The sequence below is a fragment of the Vicia villosa genome, unplaced genomic scaffold (assembly GCF_029867415.1).
Source record: "Vicia villosa cultivar HV-30 ecotype Madison, WI unplaced genomic scaffold, Vvil1.0 ctg.004926F_1_1, whole genome shotgun sequence".
NCBI classification, from domain to species: domain Eukaryota; kingdom Viridiplantae; phylum Streptophyta; class Magnoliopsida; order Fabales; family Fabaceae; genus Vicia; species Vicia villosa.
Genome location: NW_026706543.1, coordinates 122,324 through 130,021, shown reverse-complemented (window position 1 = coordinate 130,021; position 7,698 = coordinate 122,324). Strand labels below are relative to the sequence as shown.

The following is a 7,698-nucleotide window of genomic DNA, read 5'->3' as shown; positions in this document are numbered from 1 at the left end:
CATGGTATACTGAGGAATAGGAGTAGAAACAATCTCGGAAACCACAGTCCTTTGTGGTTCTTCTGGCGTTAGTCGATTCTGCGCAACTACCAGGGCTTCTACCATACTATTGAGTCTTTCAACAGTACCTTTGAGAGTATTAATCTCTTCTCTGAGTTCTTCATTCTCTTGCTCAAAGTCTTCCATTCTTTTCTTGCGACTTGAACGAGTGTTGTATGGATGAGACAGCTTGAAAGTCTTGGTTCACCTCCTTCTCCTCCTCTCTTTCTGGAGAAAGGAAAGTAACTCTTAGATCCGCGACAATTCTCGTGTCAGTGCGTACGACTAAAGCGATGTATGATATGCAATTAAGTTATTATTTTTCAAGGAAACACCATAATTACGTTATGAAACATCAAAACTTTATTAATTAAGCGAAAACGCCGTTTTTACACACTTTGAAAATGGAAATACAGAGAAACTAAGAGAAAGGACTCTAAAACTTTGATGATGAGCCGACTTCACGTTCTAACATCTTCTTCTGTTTCTTGAGCTGAGCGTTCTCTGACGTGAGCTGATCGATGATCCCGGAAGCAGGAGGGATATGATGAGAAAGTGACGTTTGTGTCACTTGTCGATCGAGTACTTCAAGTAACTCATCCTTTCTTCTTAGGATGTTTTGAATCTCAACATTTTCCGTGTTGACAATTCGATACTTGTTCTTCCAAGCATTCCTTTCTTGACATACTTTGTTTAATGCCGCTTGCAGTTTTTCAACATCGGTGGAGAAAAGGCAAATTGGTTCCTTTAGGGGAATAGGTTCTTGATGTTGATATGGCATCCTGAGCTTGAATGCTCTGACGCGTACCCATTGAAGGTAAGGATCCAGGGAGATGCAAAGATGTTTTCCTAACAATCTTCTCCCTTTTGTGTGAACAAGACGCCAGGCTTGGACAATTTCCTTCTTCAGCATGTTGCCATGATCGTCGATGTTCTTGAAGAACAGACCCTCCAATTGGATGTTACTTGGTATATTTTTCATGGGATAGCCGTATTGACGACGGGCTAAAGCTGGATTGTAACTAATTCCTCCCTTAGTTCCAATAAGGGGTATGTTGGGAAAACTTCCGCAACTGAAGATGATCTTGGTTTCGTCGTTGTCAGGACTACACCACTCAATGTCTGTATGAGTGAGAGACATGATTTTCTGTGACCAGTAAAGGCCATCCCTCATATTCCAGAAAGTGCTAGACTTTGGCAGGTGCGAAACGAACCATTCGTATAACAACGGTACGCAGCATGTGATTAATCCTCCTTGCTGCAGGTTTCTTGAATGCACAGAGTGATAAGCATCCGCAAGCAAGGTTGGAACTGGATTTCCAATTAAGAAGATCTTAATTGCATTGATGTCGACGAAATCGTTAATGTTAGGGAACAAAAACAATCCGTAGATAAGCAAAGCCAAGATTTCCTCAAAAGCGCTCATATCTTGGATGCTGACGAAGTACCGAGCTTGATCAAACAGGAATTTGGAGGGAAATCCTTGAATTCCTCCTCTACTCACCATATGAGTTCTAATGTCGACTACGTTCAAAGGAGTAGTTGCAGCAATGATAATGTCGTCAGGATTCTTTTCCAAACCGGAGTACGGATCTTGCGCGTACACGGGTATTCCAATCAGACGAGAGTACTCCTCTAACGTAGGCATGAGCTGATAATCTGGAAAGGTGAAGCAGTGATACGTTGGATCGTAAAACTGTACCAAGGTGGGAAGGATCCCAACCACCATGTTGGTATTGAGCAAAGGCAGAAGTTTTCCATACTTCTCCTTGAAAGCCTGGGGGTTGACCACCAGTTTTCCGAGCTTTCCCAGTTCCTCGACCTGGGGAATCTTGAAGGTGTATTTCCTAGCTCTCTTTCTTCCGTAATCCATAATATAGATCCTTAAGTCCTTTCTCCGTTTCTCTCTTTCTATGAAGTTCAAAAACGTTCGTTATTTAGTTTCCTTGAAAAACGACTCGAAAAAGACTCTTTTTGTTTTTAGTTGTTTATTAATGAATGATGCATGAATGCATGAATGCACACACAAGAGTTTTAAACAAACATGGCGTTGAAGGGTATAGTGGTCATGAAGTCCAAACGCAATCCCCGCCCCAATGGTAAACTAAGGTTAAGGATTTTTGTACCTGTAGAACGGGTTCTAGGGGTCTCAGAGTTTTTGCTCAACCTTAAAGATACGTTGATTGGTATCTATAAGAGAGTTTTCTCCGAGTGTAGTATCTGCGTGACAATTACTTCCGTAATCACCGCTCTACGTCCTAACAAAAGGCTTTAAGTGGGGTTAATGTGTTTCTAGGTCCTCCTGGTACAAATCAGTCTCGGAATGCAGTGGCGCAGTTAATCACAACCAGCCAGGCAAATCCCAAGAGTAGACTTGGAAACCAAGATTAGAGGGCCTTCACCGGGAAGACATCCTCCATCCTATCTTATGTTGCACTCAAATCCGGGTATAGGATTTCTCACCACAAGGGGGAATCAAGCCCTTTCCCGATACAGAATAAACAAAATAAACAAATATAAATGCAGCAAACACATGATATGACACAGAGGTTAGGCAGGACCTCTCTTGTTTGAGGGGGAATTTGGCATCCCTAATTCCTCATTGGGGCTGGACCAGCAACAGGTCAACCATTGGTTTGGATGAAAAACCAAGGTTTTTAACACTTATATCCCCAGCAGAGTCGCCATTTTTCTGTGGTGTCGTTTTCTTTACCTCCCCGTTTCACTTGGGAGGACGGCACGCTAAACCCTTCACGCGAAATTTGGAAGGAGAATGCGCCCGTGGTGGGATGAATTTTATTTCAGTTCTTCCTACGATATCACACGAACTTTCTTATTTGTCCTACGAGTAGGAAAGGGGAAAAAAGATCTCAACTAAACCCTAGGAGTTTGCTAAGTGTGGGGATTCACCTAGACTAGAAATTCTGGAGTCCGGGGGGTCGGTTATACATAGGGAAGTGTTTAAACACCCTACATATCTATAGTACTCTACAGGAACCTTCTCTGTGTCATTGTGATTGTGTTTGCTGCTAATGATTGGGAAAGTTTCTCCTTTGTGTTAGGAGAGAGAATTGAATTGATTAAAGAAAGACAGACAGATAGACAGACTGACTATTTTTGGTATTTTATTAGCTCGCTGAGATTCCTTGTGAACCTCATGCCTACATATCCCTAGTGGAAGTCAGAGCTTAATGTAGTTCGGGGAACTAACTAGGGAAATTACTTGTTTTTGGTGCCTTGCTTGAAGCTCAAGGTTGAAGCTTGGAATTAAATCTCTGTTTACAGTAAAAAGACATGAAATCATCTTTACAGAAAGGTATTTGTACTATTCTACCACAAACATTTAAAAGTGACAGAAAAGCTAAAAAAATGATGTTTCATTAAGAGGGGAGTCTACTTGGTTGATCAAGTATGACAGCCATCGTGCCTCTAAAATGAAAGAAAGATGCTCATCCAAATTAGGGAAAGTGTACAAGTCTGGGGATGTGCCAGAGCATGTCTTTCAGAGTCCTAAATGGGAGACTTTGAATGAAATTGAAATTGAAATGTTTGTTTGTTTGAATGTGGTAGAGTAGTAAAAATATCTCTCTATAGAGATAAGCTATGTCTATTTACTATATGAAAGATTTGACTTTAGCTGGCTTGAATGAGGCCCAAGCTTGAGGCTTTTTGATTTATTTTATTGATTTATTGAAATGATAACTCTACTGGGGAGTATTTAAACTAAGGATTTTTTGGTGTTCTGTACGAAGCCCAGAATTGAGGCTGACTCTACTTAGGGAGACTCTATTTGGGGAGATTATCTCCTAAGAGAATGAATCTTTTATTTTTGAAAGATTGATTTTGGAGGCTAACCCTTTCAAGGGGTTTTGACTCAGCTGGAGAAATTGTCTGTTAAAAGACTGACTTTATCATGTTTTTTGGAGGCTGACCCTTTCCAGGGGTCGTGGTTCTTTTTGATTAATTGACTTTGGGGGCTAACCCTTTCCAGGGGTTTTTATTGAAATGATGGATTGATTTGGAGGCTAACCCTTTCCAGGGGTTTTGACTCTTTTGGTGAATGGCAGAAAGATTTTCTAGTGGAGACTTCTTGTTTAAAGCCCAAGATGAAGGCTGACTCATGTTGAGGATAAGCAAATATGGATCCTAGACTCTGCTAAGGAAGATTGATGAAGATAAGGGTGACAGAGACTGTCCATGTCTCTCATTCCAAAAGGTGTACTCAATGCAAAATTGAGACAAACTTGGCTTGTTAAAAGTCTGGTTTAAATTGGAAGAAAACTCACCAGGGTAGGCTAAAAGGTGACTAAAGACCTGTTCCTATGTTTATAAGAAACCTGATGGGTCCTTGTATACAAGCTCAAGAGGAAGCTGGAAATGCTTTTAAGAAGCCTGTGGGTCCTTGTACAAAGCCCAAGAGGAGGCTAATCGAGGGTCCTTGTTATAGCACAAGAGAAAGCTATGTAGTTTTGAACTTATTTTGGCTCTAAGCAAATGGGTAAGAGGTTTCACCGGGAATAATTCCTCTTTGGGTGGATGTGTCCTATATTTTTGGATTCTAAGGTTTTTTCCAAGATGTTTCACCGGGAATAATTCATCTTGGGGGTTTGAACTACAGATCTCTAATTAGGAAAGAGCCTTCACCGGGAAGACATTCTCAATCCTAGGTCATATTCCTATAATATATATATATATATATAGTTTAACTGTCCTAAGGTTTATACTCAAACGTAGTTCTAAACTAATATATATGCACAGTTTATATTTGACAGTAATTTAAATAAAGACTGTAAATTGAAAGCTTGTAAAGCCTAACCTGGATGGAGTGGAGGCCTTTGAAGAAGTATGTACAGAGCCTCAACAGTATTTTTGTTGTTTTGTTGATAATAGTTGAATATTTATGATAAACAGTTAATGGTTTTTGAAAACAGAAGAAGTGAAGATGGACAAAGGTCACATAGGTATCTGAAGAGTTTCACCGGGAATAATGCCCTTCAAATACCAGAAGAATGTTTTGAAAACAGAAAGAAGATTTTGAAAATACAGTTTTGAAAACAAGCTAAGAAGAGAAGGTGTTTGGGACTTACACTCTATTAGAGGCCCAATACTTTATAGTACTGGTTACAAAAGCAGTTGGAAATGATTTTGTGATTTGAAATGATTACTGTTGTGAAAACAGTTTTATGAGTTTTAGGCTTACCTCGAAGAATGAGAAATTGGATTTCTGAGTTTGAGGTGTTACCTTGATATATGCTTGGAATAAATTGGGATCTCAACAGATGTTAAGCATCCATACCAGCAGAAAAGAACGTCGGATAAGCTCACAGCTCACAACATTTTATGATCTTCCAGTAATTGTTTAAGGACTTCTACAGCAAATGGAAGACCAAAGAAAACAGACAAATCCAAAAGACAACGGAGAAATAATCTCGGAGTCTCGGATAAAGTGAGAAAATTCAAGTAATGTGCAACAGTAATCAAGTAGAAATTTTAAATGATTCGCTACACAAAATAATATAAAAATATCAAACTTAAATGAAATTAATCTAAGAAAATATATTTTTTGTAGTTTTATGTGAAAATATTTAGAAAACATAAAATTAAATATGTATCTAATATATTTTTGGTATTTTTAATAAGAATTAGAAAATAAAACTAAAACTTATATTAAAAATAAAATACTAAGTCTCATAAAAATATTTATAGAAAAATTAAAGGAGAAATAGTTAAAATAAAAACTAATTGAATGAGCTTGAGGGTTAAAAATCCGGAGGGGGGTGCAGCCCAACAGATTAAAAGACTGAAAGATAAAAGAATATTGGACCGGACCGGGTCGGTTCAGATGGAACCAGGATCCGGTTCTTCTCTTAACACAAGGGTTGGTTTCTTAAAAAACCCTAAAAACAAAACATAGAGGCAGCACCTCTTTTCCCTTTCTCTCTTTCACGATTGTTTCTGGAAAATAAACCCAGAGAAACTACAACAACCAGACTTCTCTCTTGGTCACTCTTGCTTTCACCAAACACAAAAGAACAATCGAACCTCTCACTTGATTTCTCACTCAAGCTCACGATTCTCTCTCTCAGAATCGCTCTCGATTTCTCTCAAATTCTCACCGAGTAGCAGCAACAACAACGCTTACAGGGTGCTCTCGGTTCTTTCACTGAAACGAAAACAACAACAGCAAAAACCTCTCTATTTCACGGTGGCTCTCGATTTCACGGTGGTTCTAGGTTCAACAACAACAGCTTGTGCTTCCAAAGATATCACCGATTCCGTTTGAAAGAACAAAAGTTCTCTTAACCCAAGGTAACACAAACTTGTTCCAATTTCGTTTTTCTCTTTTTTACGACATAGCAACAATTTGTTTATTTTCTCTGTATTTCTTTGGTTTTCAGATGGTGTATAAGAACAACAATAACTAACAACAATAGCTAACAGCAATTTTAAGAGTGAAAGTGGGATCGGATTACCTACGGCGAGGATAATTTCGCCGGTTTAATTGCTGAGGTATGTTGTAGTTCCTCCTGCTTCTGTTCATGAACTTGCTGCAAACTTGTTATGAAGATTCTGTTTTGTTGAAATTCTTTGAATCATCGTGGTTACAACTTTGAATCGGTTGCAAATTGTTTGAACCGTTTGAACCGTTTGTGACTTGTTGTTTGCTTCTGAATTTTCGACTTGCTGCAGGTACAACAATGGTTAAATGAAATATTGAGAGTGAAGGAAGAGAGACTTACCTGCGGCGAGGATGTTGAAGAGTCATCTATGGAGGCTCGAAGATGGGAGCCATCGTTGAAGGCTGCTAGTAAGCAAGGTATGAAGGCCTTCCCTCTTCTCCTTCTTACTTTTGAATTTTTCTGTAACTTAGAAGTTACAGATTGCTGTTAGGTGCCAAATTGTGTTTATATTTAGTTTAATTAATGGCACCTTTCGACCGTTTTTATCGGATATTCGTACAATTCCCTGAAGTTTTAGATAATTATTTATAGTTTATAATATTAAGCTTTCATTTTATGTTAATATGTGTTTTAGTTATGATTTTGTAGGTTTTAGCCAATTTTGGGGAAGTTTGGAGCTTGTTTTGAGCTTTGCAAGAGAGTGCCTGGCAGAAGTAAGCGCGCGTCGCGCGGAGATGTGGGCGCGTCGCGCCCTGGGCAAGATATTTTGGAGCTTCAAAGCAGAGAGTTGCGCGCGTCACGCGCATGGGCGGTTTAAATTTCTTAAGTGTATTGGCGCGAAGCGCGCTGGAGGGCGCGACGCGCCCTGGACAGAATTCAGAAATGCTTTATAAAGGGGTTTTCAGATATTTTGTGTGGTTGGTTGATCTTGAGAGCAAAAGAACACTTGTGCACTGTAGCAAACAAAGAATCGAAGATTGGAAGCTTTGATCGTCGATTAATCGCCTTTGATGCTTGTTGATCTTCATCCTTTACTTCTTGAGCAAGCTACCATTTTCATGGATAGCTAAATCTCTTTTGTATCAAGATAAGATGTAATCTTCCTAGCCTTTTGTAGGTTTTTCTTGTGAATATATGTGTATGAACAAGTGATGATCAATATAGATGGTTTAGTTTGTTTATTAAAGCTTTTTCTTTGGTATAAGTGTTTGAGACATCAATATTTGTATCTAGATCTAACTTTATCATCTATCAAACT

At 39.0% G+C, this 7,698-nt stretch overlaps 1 long non-coding RNA gene across 1 annotated transcript; it reads left to right on the top strand.

Annotated features, from left to right (window-relative positions):
• The first annotated feature begins 6,259 nt into the window (after positions 1 to 6,259).
• LOC131642396 (uncharacterized) lies at positions 6,260 to 6,839 on the top strand. Its single transcript, XR_009295872.1, has 3 exons — positions 6,260 to 6,348; positions 6,438 to 6,549; positions 6,730 to 6,839. It is a non-coding gene; the product is annotated as an uncharacterized LOC131642396 (long non-coding RNA).
• The last annotated feature ends 859 nt before the right edge of the window (positions 6,840 to 7,698 follow it).